We start from the raw sequence: 13778 nt of genomic DNA, 5'->3' as shown, positions 1-13778 counted from the left end.
GCAATGTGAATTGAGTTTGCTCTATAAGGGAATAGTGCCTACCTCTCAGTGATTTCAAGAATGAGAAACATTACCTTTGTGAAAATGGCCCCATACAATTGAAAGGAAGATGCAGGGTAGCTCCGGTGAGAGAATCATTCATGTTTGAAGCAAGAGGGGCTAGAACCTTGTTTTGCAGTTTGAACTGAGTTTGCTGTTTCAAGGAATACTGCCTACCTCTCAGTGTTTTCAAGCATGAGAAACATTCCCTTTGTTGAAAATGGACCCATACAACTGGAAGGAAGATGCAGTGTAGCTTCTGTGAGAGAATCATTAATGTTTGAAGCAAGAGGGCATAGAACCTTGTTTTGCAGTTGATTTCAGCTTGCTCTTTAATGGAATACTGCCTAACTCTCAGCTTTTTCATGTGAGAGGCATATCAGCTTTGTGCCTAATAGACCCTTTCAAGTGAGTGGAGAAACATTGTAGTGCTTCTACGAAAATCTTTCATGTTAGAAGGAAGAGGGTCGAGCAACTTGCTTCGCATTGTGAACTGAGTTTGCTGTGTAAGGGAATACTGCCTACCTGTCAGTGTTTTCAAGAGTGAGAAACATCACCTTTGTTCACAACGGCCACATGCAACAGAATTGAAGATGCAGTGTAGCTTGTGTGAGAGAATCAGTAATGTTTGAAGAAAGAGGGGCTAGCACCTTGTTTTGCAGTTTGATTTGAGTTTGCTGTGTAAAGGAATACTGCCTACCTCTCAGTGTTTTCAAGGGTGAAGAACATCAACTTTGTACCTAATACCCATTTCAATGAGTGGAGAAACACTGTAGTGCTTCTAAGAAAATCTTTCATGTTAGAAGGAAAAGGGTCTAGCAGTTTGCTTAGTAGTGTGAACTGAGTTTGCTGTGTAAGGGAATACTGGCTAGCTCTCAGTGTTTTCAAGAATGAGAAACATTCCCTTTGTTGAAAATGGCCCGATACAACTGGAAGGAAGATGCAGTGTAGCTTCTGTGAGAGAATTATTCATGTTTGAAGCAAGAGGGCCTAGGATCTTGTTTTGCAGTTTGATTTGAGTTTGCTGTTTAAAGGAATACTGCCTACCTTTCAGCATTTTCATGGGTGAGGAACATCAACTTTGTGCCTAATAGCCCCTTTCAAGTGAGTGGAGAAACATTGTAGTTCTTCTAAGAAAACCTTTCACGTTAGAAAGAAGAGGGTCTAGCAGCTTGCTTTGCACTGTGAACTGAGTTTGCTGTGGAAGGGAATACTGCGTACCTCTCAGTGTTTTCAAGAGTGAGAAACATCACATTTGTTCACAATGGCCCAATACAACTGAATAGAAGATGGAGTGTAGGTGGTGTGAGAGAATCAATAATACTTGAAGCAAGAGGGGCTAGCCCCTTGTTTTGAAGTTTGAATTGAGTTGGCTGTTTCAAGGAATACTGCCTACCTCTCAGTGTTGTCAAGAATGAGAAACATTACCTTTGTTGAAAATGGCCCCATACAACTGAAAGGATGATGCAGTGTAGCTTCTGTGAGAGAATCATTCACGTTTGAAATAAGATGGCCTAGAAACTTGTTTTGCACTTTGAATTGAGTTTGCTGTCTCAAGGCATAATGCCTAACTGTGAGCTTCTTCATGGGTGAGGAACATCAACTTTGAGCCAAATAGGCCCTTTCAAGTGAGTGGAGAAACACTCTAGTTCGAATAAAATCTTTCATGTTAGAAGGAAGAGAGTCTAGCAGTTTGCTTAGCATTTTGAGCTGAGTTTGCTGTATAAGGAAACAGTGCCTACCTCTCAGTGTTTTCAAGAATGAGAAACTTTACCTTTGCTGAAAATGGCCCCATACAACTGAAAGGAAGATGCCGTGTACGTTCTGTGAGAGAATCATTCATGTTTGGAGCAAGAGGGCCTAAAACCTTGTTTTGCAGTTGGATTTGAGTTTCCTGTTTAAAGCAATACTGCCTACCTCTCAGTGTTTTCATGGGTGAGGAACATCAAGTTTGTGCCAAATAGTCAAATTCAAGTGAGTATAGAAGCACTGTAGCTCTTTGAAGAAAACCACTAATGTTAGGAGGAAGAAGGTCTAGCAGCCTGCTTAGCCTTGTGAATGGAGCTTGCTGTTGAAAAGAACAATGCCTACCTCTCAGTGTTTCCATGAATGACAATACAAGTGAATGAAAGGAGCACTGTTGGTCTTGTTAGAGAACCATTAATTTTAGAAGCAAGAAGATCTAGCAACTTGTTTAGTATTGTGAATTCAGTTAACATTTTAAAAGGCTTCTGCATATCCCTTAGTGTTATCACGGTTCTGGATCATCAACTTTCTGCAAAATGACCCCTTTATAGTGAATGGCAGGAGCACTGTAGCTCTTGAAAGAGACACATTAAATTTAGAAGCAAGACGGTCTACCCCCTTGTTTAGCATTGTGAACTGAGTTGGCTTTGGAAAGGAACACTGCCTAAGTCTCAGCGTTTTTGTGGGTGAGGAACATCAACTTTGAGCCAAAGAGCCCCTTTCAAGTGAGTGGAGAAACACTCTAGTTCTAATACAATCTTTCATGTTAGAAGGAAGAGGGTCTAGCAGTTGGCATAGCAATGTGAACTGAGTTTGCTGTGTAACGGAATAGTGTCTACCTCTCAGTGATTTCAAGAATGAGAAACATTACTTTTGCTGAAAATGGCCCCATACAACTGAAAGGAAGATGCAGTGTAGCTTCTGTGAGAGAATCCTTCATGTTTGAGGCAAGAGGGGCTAGCACCTTGTTTTGCAGTTGGAATTGAGTTTGCTGTCTCAAGGAATTCTGCCTAAATCTCAGCTTTTTCCTGGGTGATGAACATCAACTTTGAGCCAAAGAGCCCGTTTTGAGTGAGTGGAGATACACTCTAGTTCTCATAAAATCTGTCATGTTAGAAGGAAGAGGGCCTAGCAGTTTGCAGAGCAATGTGAATTGAGTTTGCTCTATAACGGAATAGTGCCTACCTCTCAGTGATTTCAAGAATGAGAAACATTACCTTTGTGAAAATGGCCCATACAATTGAAAGGAAGATGCAGGGTAGCTTCGGTGAGAGAATCATTCATGTTTGAAGCAAGAGGGCATAGAACCTTGTTTTGCAGTTGATTTCAGCTTGCTCTTTAAAGGAATACTGCCTAACTCTCAGCTTTTTCATGTGAGAGGCATATCAGCTTTGTGCCTAATAGCCCCTTTCAAGTGAGTGGAGAAACATTGTAGTGCTTCTAAGAAAATCTTTCATGTTAGAAGGAAGAGGGTCGAGCAACTTGCTTTGCATTGTGAACTGAGTTTGCTGTGTAAGGGAATACTGCCTACCTGTCAGTGTTTTCAAGAGTGAGAAACATCACCTTTGTTCACAACGGCCACATGGAACTGAATTGAAGATGCAATGTAGCTTGTGTGAGAGAATCAGTAATGTTTGAAGAAAGAGGGGCTAGCACCTTGTTTTGCAGGTTGATTTGACTTTGCTGTGTAAAGGAATACTGCCTACCTCTCAGTGTTTTCAAGGGTGAAGAACATCACCTTTGTACCTAATACCCATTTCAATGAGTGGAGAAACACTGTAGTGCTTCTAAGAAAATCTTTCATGTTAGAAGGAAAAGGGTCTAGCAGTTTGCTTAGTATTGTGAACTGAGTTTACTGTGTAAGGAAATACTGGCTACCTCTCAGTGTTTTCAAGAATGAGAAACATTACCTTTGTTGAAAATGGCCCGATACAACTGGAAGGAAGATGCAGTGTAGCTTCTGTGAGAGAATTATTCATGTTTGAAGCAAGAGGGCCTAGGATCTTGTTTTGCAGTTTGATTTGCGTTTGCTGTTTAAAGGAATACTGCCTACCTCTCAGCATTTTCATGGGTGAGGAACATCAACTTTGTGCCTTATAGCCCCTTTCAAGTGAGTGGAGAAACATTGTAGTTCTTCTAAGAAAACCTTTCACGTTAGAAAGCAGAGGGTCTAGCAGCTTGCTTTGCATTGTGAACTGAGTTTGCTGTGGAAGGGAATACTGCGTACCTCTCAGTGTTTTCAAGAGTGAGAAACATCTCATTTGTTCACAATGGCCCAATACAACTGAATAGAAGATGGAGTGTATGTGGTGTGATAGAATCAATAACACTTGAAGCAAGAGGGGCTAGCCCCTTGTTTTGAAGTTTGAATTGAGTTGGCTGTTTCAAGGAATACTGCCTACCTGTCAGTGTTGTCAAGAATGAGAAACATTACCTTTGTTGAAAATGGCCCCATACAACTGAAAGGACGATGCAGTGTAGCTTGTGTGAGAGAATCATTCATGTTTGAAGTAAGAGGGCCTAGAAACTTGTTTTGCACTTTGAATTGAGTTTGCTGTCTCAAGGCATACTGCCTAACTGTGAGCTTCTTCATGGGTGAGGAACATCAACTTTGAGCCAAATAGGCCCTTTCAAGTGAATGGAGAAACACTCTAGTTCGAATAAAATCTTTCATGTTAGAAGGAAGAGAGTCTAGCAGTTTGCTTAGCATTGTGAACTGAGTTTGCTGTATAAGGAAACAGTGCCTACCTCTCAGTGTTTTCAAGAATGAGAAACTTTACCTTTGCTGAAAATGGCCCCATACAACTGAAAGGAACATGCCGTGTACGTTCTGTGAGAGAATCATTCATGTTTGGAGCAAGAGGGCCTAAAACCTTGTTTTGCAGTTGGATTTGAGTTTCCTGTTTAAAGCAATACTGCCTACCTCTCAGTGTTTTCATGGGTGAGGAACATCAAGTTTGTGCCAAATAGCCAAATTCAAGTGAGTATAGAAGCACTGTAGCTCTTCGAAGAAAACCACTAATGTTAGGAGGAAGAAGGTCTAGCAGCCTGCTTAGCATTGTGAATGAAGCTTGCTATTGAAAAGAGCAATGCCTACCTCTCAGTGTTTCCATGAATGACAATACAAGTGAATGAAAGGAGCACTGTTGATCTTGTTAGAGAACCATTAATTTTAGAAGCAAGAAGATCTAGCAACTTGTTTAGTATTGTGAATTCAGTTAACATTTTAAAAGGCTTCTGCATATCCCTTAGCGTTATCACGGTTCTTGATCATCAACTTTTTGCAAAATGACCCCTTTATAGTGAATGGCAGGAGTACTGTAGCTCTTGAAAGAGACACATTAAAGTTAGAAGCAAGAAGATCTAACCCCTTGTTTAGCATTGTGAACTGAGTTGGATTTGGAAAGGAACATTGCCTAAGTCTCAGCGTTTTTATGGGTGAGGAACATCAAATTGGAGCCAAAGAGCCCCTTTCAAGTGAGTGGAGAAACACTCTAGTTCTAATACAATCTTTCATGTTAGAAGGAAGAGGGTCTAGCAGTTGGCATAGCAATGTGAACTGAGTTTGCTGTATAAGGGAATAGTGCCTACCTCTCAGTGATTTCAAGAATGAGAAACATTACTTTTGCTGAAAATGGCCCCACACAACTGAAAGGAAGATGCAGTGTAGCTTCTGTGAGAGAATCATTCATGTTTGAAGCAAGAGGGGCTAGCACCTTGTTCTGCAGTTGGAATTGAGTTTGCTGTCACAAGGAATACTGCCTAAATCTCAGCTTTTTCCTGGGTGATGAACATCAACTTTGAGCCAAAGAGCCCCTTTTGAGTGAGTGGAGAAACACTCTAGTTCTCATAAAATCTGTCATGTTAGAAGGAAGAGGGTCTAGCAGTTTGCAGAGCAATGTGAATTGAGTTTGCTCTATAAGGGAATAGTGCCTACCTCTCAGTGATTTCAAGAATGAGAAACATTACCTTTGTGAAAATGGCCCCATACAATTGAAAGGAAGATGCAGGGTAGCTCCGGTGAGAGAATCATTCATGTTTGAAGCAAGAGGGGCTAGAACCTTGTTTTGCAGTTTGAACTGAGTTTGCTGTTTCAAGGAATACTGCCTACCTCTCAGTGTTTTCAAGCATGAGAAACATTCCCTTTGTTGAAAATGGACCCATACAACTGGAAGGAAGATGCACTGTAGCTTCTGTGAGAGAATCATTAATGTTTGAAGCAAGAGGGCATAGAACCTTGTTTTGCAGTTGATTTCAGCTTGCTGTTTAAAGGAATACTGCCTAACTCTCAGCTTTTTCATGTGAGAGGCATATCAGCTTTGGGCCTAATAGCCCCTTTCAAGTGAGTGGAGAAACATTGTAGTGCTTCTAAGAAAATCTTTCATGTTAGAAGGAAGAGGGTCGAGCAACTTGCTTTGCATTGTGAACTGAGTTTGCTGGGTAAGGGAATACTGCCTACCTGTCAGTGTTTTCAAGAGTGAGAAACATCACCTTTGTTCACAACGGCCACATGCAACTGAATTGAAGATGCAGTGTAGCTTGTGTGAGAGAATCAGTAATGTTTGAAGAAAGAGGGGCTAGCACCTTGTTTTGCAGGTTGATTTGACTTTGCTGTGTAAAGGAATACTGCCTACCTCTCAGTGTTTTCAAGGGTGAAGAACATCAACTTGGTACCTAATACCCATTTCAATGAGTGGAGAAACACTGTAGTGCTTCTAAGAAAATCTTTCATGTTAGAAGGAAAAGGGTCTAGCAGTTTGCTTAGTATTGTGAACTGAGTTTGCTGTGTAAGGAAACACTGGCTACCTCTCAGTGTTTTCAAGAATGAGAAACATTACCTTTGTTGAAAATGGCCCGATACAACTGGAAGGAAGATGCAGTGTAGCTTCTGTGAGAGAATTATTCATGTTTGAAGCAAGAGGGCCTAGGATCTTGTTTTGCAGTTTGATTTGCGTTTGCTGTTTAAAGGAATACTGCCTACCTCTCAGCATTTTCATGGGTGAGGAACATCAACTTTGTGCCTAATAGCCCCTTTCAAGTGAGTGGAGAAACATCGTAGTTCTTCTAAGAAAACCTTTCACGTTAGAAAGCAGAGGGTCTAGCAGCTTGCTTTGCATTGTGAACTGAGTTTGCTGTGGAAGGGAATACTGCGTACCTCTCAGTGTTTTCAAGAGTGAGAAACATCTCATTTGTTCACAATGGCCCAATACAACTGAATAGAAGATGGAGTGTAGGTGGTGTGATAGAATCCATAACACTTGAAGCAAGAGGGGCTAGCCCCTTGTTTTGAAGTTTGAATTGAGTTGGCTGTTTCAAGGAATACTGCCTACCTCTCAGTGTTGTCAAGAATGAGAAACATTACCTTTGTTGAAAATGGCCCCATACACCTGAAAGGACGATGCAGTGTAGCTTCTGTGAGAGAATCATTCATGTTTGAAGTAAGAGGGCCTAGAAACTTGTTTTGCACTTTGAATTGAGTTTGCTGTCTCAAGGCATACTGCCTAACTGTGAGCTTCTTCATGGGTGAGGAACATCAACTTTGAGCCAAATAGGCCCTTTCAAGTGAGTGGAGAAACACTCTAGTTCGAATAAAATCTTTCATGTTAGAAGGAAGAGAGTCTAGCAGTTTGCTTAGCATTGTGAACTGAGTTTGCTGTATAAGGAAACAGTGCCTACCTCTCAGTGTTTTCAAGAATGAGAAACTTTACCTTTGCTGAAAAGGGCCCCATACAACTGAAAGGAAGATGCCGTGTACGTTCTGTGAGAGAATCATTCATGTTTGGAGCAAGAGGGCCTAAAACCTTGTTTTGCAGTTGGATTTGAGTTTCCTGTTTAAAGCAATACTGCCTACCTCTCAGTGTTTTCATGGGTGAGGAACATCAAGTTTGTGCCAAATAGCCAAATTCAAGTGAGTATAGAAGCACTGTAGCTCTTCGAAGAAAACCACTAATGTTAGGAGGAAGAAGGTCTAGCAGCCTGCTTAGCCTTGTGAATGAAGCTTGCTGTTGAAAAGAGCAATGCCTACCTCTCAGTGTTTCCATGAATGACAATACAAGTGAATGAAAGGAGCACTGTTGGTGTTGTTAGAGAACCATTAATTTTAGAAGCAAGAAGATCTAGCAACTTGTTTAGTATTGTGAATTCAGTTAACATTTTAAAAGGCTTCTGCATATCCCTTAGTGTTATCACGGTTCTGGATCATCAACTTTTTGCAAAATGACCCCTTTATAGTGAATGGCAGGAGTACTGTAGCTCTTGAAAGAGACACATTAAAGTTAGAAGCAAGAAGGTCTAACCCCTTGTTTAGCATTGTGAACTGAGTTGGCTTTGGAAAGGAACATTGCCTAAGTCTCAGCGTTTTTATGGGTGAGGAACATCAAATTTGAGCCAAAGAGCCCCTTTCAAGTGAGTGGAGAAACACTCTAGTTCTAATACAATCTTTCATGTTAGAAGGAAGAGGGTCTAGCAGTTGGCATAGCAATGTGAACTGAGTTTGCTGTATAAGGGAATAGTGCCTACCTCTCAGTGATTTCAAGAATGAGAAACATTACTTTTGCTGAAAATGGCCCCACACAACTGAAAGGAAGATGCAGTGTAGCTTCTGTGAGAGAATCAATCATGTTTGAAGCAAGAGGGGCTAGCACCTTGTTCTGCAGTTGGAATTGAGTTTGCTGTCTCAAGGAATACTGCCTAAATCTCAGCTTTTTCCTGGGTGATGAACATCAACTTTGAGCCAAAGAGCCCCTTTTGAGTGAGTGGAGAAACACTCTAGTTCTCATAAAATCTGTCATGTTAGAAGGAAGAGGGTCTAGCAGTTTGCAGAGCAATGTGAATTGAGTTGGCTCTATAAGGGAATAGGGCCTACCTCTCAGTGATTTCAAGAATGAGAAACATTACCTATGTGAAAATGGCCCCATACAATTGAAAGGAAGATGCAGGGTAGCTCCGGTGAGAGAATCATTCATGTTTGAAGCAAGAGGGGCTAGAACCTTGATTTGCAGTTTGAATTGAGTTTGCTGTTTCAAGGAATACTGCCTACCTCTCAGTGTTTTCAAGCATGAGAAACATTCCCTTTGTTAAAAATGGACCCATACAACTGAAAGGAAGTTGCAGTGTAGCTTCTGTGAGAGAATCATTCATGTTTGAAGCAAGAAGGCATAGAACCTTATTTTGCAGTTGATTTCAGCTTGCTCTTTAAAGGAATACTGCCTACCTCTCAGCTTTTTCATGTGAGAGGCATATCAGCTTTGTGCCTAATAGCCCCTTTCAAGTGAGTGGAGAAACATTGTAGTGCTTCTAAGAAAATCTTTCATGTTAGAAGGAAGAGGGTCGAGCAACTTGCTTTGCATTGTGAACTGAGTTTGCTGTGTAAGGGAATACTGCCTACCTGTCAGTGTTTTCAAGAGGGAGAAACATCACCTTTGTTCCCAATGGCCACATGGAACTGAATTGAAGATGCAGTGTAGCTTGTGTGAGAGAATCAGTAATGTTTGAAGAAAGAGGGGCTAGCACCTTGTTTTGCAGGTTGATTTGACTTTGCTGTGTAAAGGAATACTGCCTACCTCTCAGTGTTTTCAAGGGTGAAGAACATCAACTTGGTACCTAATACCCATTTCAATGAGTGGAGAAACACTGTAGTGCTTCTAAGAAAATCTTTCATGTTAGAAGGAAAAGGGTCTAGCAGTTTGCTTAGTATTGTGAACTGAGTTTGCTGTGTAAGGAAACACTGGCTACCTCTCAGTGTTTTCAAGAATGAGAAACATTACCTTTGTTGAAAATGGCCCGATACAACTGGAAGGAAGATGCAGTGTAGCTTCTGTGAGAGAATTATTCATGTTTGAAGCAAGAGGGCCTAGGATCTTGTTTTGCAGTTTGATTTGCGTTTGCTGTTTAAAGGAATACTGCCTACCTCTCAGCATTTTCATGGGTGAGGAACATCAACTTTGTGCCTAATAGCCCCTTTCAAGTGAGTGGAGAAACATCGTAGTTCTTCTAAGAAAACCTTTCACGTTAGAAAGCAGAGGGTCTAGCAGCTTGCTTTGCATTGTGAACTGAGTTTGCTGTGGAAGGGAATACTGCGTACCTCTCAGTGTTTTCAAGAGTGAGAAACATCTCATTTGTTCACAATGGCCCAATACAACTGAATAGAAGATGGAGTGTAGGTGGTGTGATAGAATCCATAACACTTGAAGCAAGAGGGGCTAGCCCCTTGTTTTGAAGTTTGAATTGAGTTGGCTGTTTCAAGGAATACTGCCTACCTCTCAGTGTTGTCAAGAATGAGAAACATTACCTTTGTTGAAAATGGCCCCATACACCTGAAAGGACGATGCAGTGTAGCTTCTGTGAGAGAATCATTCATGTTTGAAGTAAGAGGGCCTAGAAACTTGTTTTGCACTTTGAATTGAGTTTGCTGTCTCAAGGCATACTGCCTAACTGTGAGCTTCTTCATGGGTGAGGAACATCAACTTTGAGCCAAATAGGCCCTTTCAAGTGAGTGGAGAAACACTCTAGTTCGAATAAAATCTTTCATGTTAGAAGGAAGAGAGTCTAGCAGTTTGCTTAGCATTGTGAACTGAGTTTGCTGTATAAGGAAACAGTGCCTACCTCTCAGTGTTTTCAAGAATGAGAAACTTTACCTTTGCTGAAAATGGCCCCATACAACTGAAAGGAAGATGCCGTGTACGTTCTGTGAGAGAATCATTCATGTTTGGAGCAAGAGGGCCTAAAACCTTGTTTTGCAGTTGGATTTGAGTTTCCTGTTTAAAGCAATACTGCCTACCTCTCAGTGTTTTCATGGGTGAGGAACATCAAGTTTGTGCCAAATAGCCAAATTCAAGTGAGTATAGAAGCACTGTAGTTCTTCGAAGAAAACCACTAATGTTAGGAGGAAGAAGGTCTAGCAGCCTGCTTAGCATTGTGAATGAAGCTTGCTGTTGAAAAGAGCAATGCCTACCTCTCAGTGTTTCCATGAATGACAATACAAGTGAATGAAAGGAGCACTGTTGGTGTTGTTAGAGAACCATTAATTTTAGAAGCAAGAAGATCTAGCAACTTGTTTAGTATTGTGAATTCAGTTAACATTTTAAAAGGCTTCTGCATATCCCTTAGTGTTATCACGGTTCTGGATCATCAACTTTTTGCAAAATGACCCCTTTATAGTGAATGGCAGGAGTACTGTAGCTCTTGAAAGAGACACATTAAAGTTAGAAGCAAGAAGGTCTAACCCCTTGTTTAGCATTGTGAACTGAGTTGCCTTTGGAAAGGAACATTGCCTAAGTCTCAGCGTTTTTATGGGTGAGGAACATCAAATTTGAGCCAAAGAGCCCCTTTCAAGTGAGTGGAGAAACACTCTAGTTCTAATACAATCTTTCATGTTAGAAGGAAGAGGGTCTAGCAGTTGGCATAGCAATGTGAACTGAGTTTGCTGTATAAGGGAATAGTGCCTACCTCTCAGTGATTTCAAGAATGAGAAACATTACTTTTGCTGAAAATGGCCCCACACAACTGAAAGGAAGATGCAGTGTAGCTTCTGTGAGAGAATCAATCATGTTTGAAGCAAGAGGGGCTAGCACCTTGTTCTGCAGTTGGAATTGAGTTTGCTGTCTCAAGGAATACTGCCTAAATCTCAGCTTTTTCCTGGGTGATGAACATCAACTTTGAGCCAAAGAGCCCCTTTTGAGTGAGTGGAGAAACACTCTAGTTCTCATAAAATCTGTCATGTTAGAAGGAAGAGGGTCTAGCAGTTTGCAGAGCAATCAGAATTGAGTTTGCTCTATAAGGGAATAGAGCCTACCTCTCAGTGATTTCAAGAATGAGAAACATTACCTTTGTGAAAATGGCCCCATACAATTGAAAGGAAGATGCAGGGTAGCTCCGGTGAGAGAATCATTCATGTTTGAAGCAAGAGGGGCTAGAACCTTGTTTTGCAGTTTGAATTGAGTTTGCTGTTTCAAGGAATACTGCCTACCTCTCAGTGTTTTCAAGCATGAGAAACATTCCCTTTGTTGAAAATGGACCCATACAACTGAAAGGAAGTTGCAGTGTAGCTTCTGTGAGAGAATCATTCATGTTTGAAGCAAGAAGGCATAGAACCTTATTTTGCAGTTGATTTCAGCTTGCTCTTTAAAGGAATACTGCCTACCTCTCAGCTTTTTCATGTGAGAGGCATATCAGCTTTGTGCCTAATAGCCCCTTTCAAGTGAGTGGAGAAACATTGTAGTGCTTCTAAGAAAATCTTTCATGTTAGAAGGAAGAGGGTTGAGCAACTTGCTTTGCATTGTGAACTGAGTTTGCTGTGTAAGGGAATACTGCCTACCTGTCAGTGTTTTCAAGAGGGAGAAACATCACCTTTGTTCCCAATGGCCACATGGAACTGAATTGAAGATGCAGTGTAGCTTGTGTGAGAGAATCAGTAATGTTTGAAGAAAGAGGGGCTAGCACCTTGTTTTGCAGGTTGATTTGACTTTGCTGTGTAAAGGAATACTGCCTACCTCTCAGTGTTTTCAAGGGTGAAGAACATCAACTTGGTACCTAATACCCATTTCAATGAGTGGAGAAACACTGTAGTGCTTCTAAGAAAATCTTTCATGTTAGAAGGAAAAGGGTCTAGCAGTTTGCTTAGTATTGTGAACTGAGTTTGCTGTGTAAGGAAACACTGGCTACCTCTCAGTGTTTTCAAGAATGAGAAACATTACCTTTGTTGAAAATGGCCCGATACAACTGGAAGGAAGATGCAGTGTAGCTTCTGTGAGAGAATTATTCATGTTTGAAGCAAGAGGGCCTAGGATCTTGTTTTGCAGTTTGATTTGCGTTTGCTGTTTAAAGGAATACTGCCTACCTCTCAGCATTTTCATGGGTGAGGAACATCAACTTTGTGCCTAATAGCCCCTTTGAAGTGAGTGGAGAAACATCGTAGTTCTTCTAAGAAAACCTTTCACGTTAGAAAGCAGAGGGTCTAGCAGCTTGCTTTGCATTGTGAACTGAGTTTGCTGTGGAAGGGAATACTGCGTACCTCTCAGTGTTTTCAAGAGTGAGAAACATCTCATTTGTTCACAATGGCCCAATACAACTGAATAGAAGATGGAGTGTAGGTGGTGTGATAGAATCCATAACACTTGAAGCAAGAGGGGCTAGCCCCTTGTTTTGAAGTTTGAATTGAGTTGGCTGTTTCAAGGAATACTGCCTACCTCTCAGTGTTGTCAAGAATGAGAAACATTACCTTTGTTGAAAATGGCCCCATACACCTGAAAGGACGATGCAGTGTAGCTTCTGTGAGAGAATCATTCATGTTTGAAGTAAGAGGGCCTAGAAACTTGTTTTGCACTTTGAATTGAGTTTGCTGTCTCAAGGCATACTGCCTAACTGTGAGCTTCTTCATGGGTGAGGAACATCAACTTTGAGCCAAATAGGCCCTTTCAAGTGAGTGGAGAAACACTCTAGTTCGAATAAAATCTTTCATGTTAGAAGGAAGAGAGTCTAGCAGTTTGCTTAGCATTGTGAACTGAGTTTGCTGTATAAGGAAACAGTGCCTACCTCTCAGTGTTTTCAAGAATGAGAAACTTTACCTTTGCTGAAAAGGGCCCCATACAACTGAAAGGAAGATGCCGTGTACGTTCTGTGAGAGAATCATTCATGTTTGGAGCAAGAGGGCCTAAAACCTTGTTTTGCAGTTGGATTTGAGTTTCCTGTTTAAAGCAATACTGCCTACCTCTCAGTGTTTTCATGGGTGAGGAACATCAAGTTTGTGCCAAATAGCCAAATTCAAGTGAGTATAGAAGCACTGTAGCTCTTCGAAGAAAACCACTAATGTTAGGAGGAAGAAGGTCTAGCAGCCTGCTTAGCATTGTGAATGAAGCTTGCTGTTGAAAAGAGCAATGCCTACCTCTCAGTGTTTCCATGAATGACAATACAAGTGAATGAAAGAAGCACTGTTGGTGTTGTTAGAGAACCATTAATTTTAGAAGCAAGAAGATCTAGCAACTTGTTTAGTATTG

This window comes from Castor canadensis, chromosome 13 (genome assembly GCF_047511655.1).
Source record: "Castor canadensis chromosome 13, mCasCan1.hap1v2, whole genome shotgun sequence".
NCBI lineage: Eukaryota > Metazoa > Chordata > Mammalia > Rodentia > Castoridae > Castor > Castor canadensis.
This window is presented reverse-complemented; position numbering follows the sequence as displayed.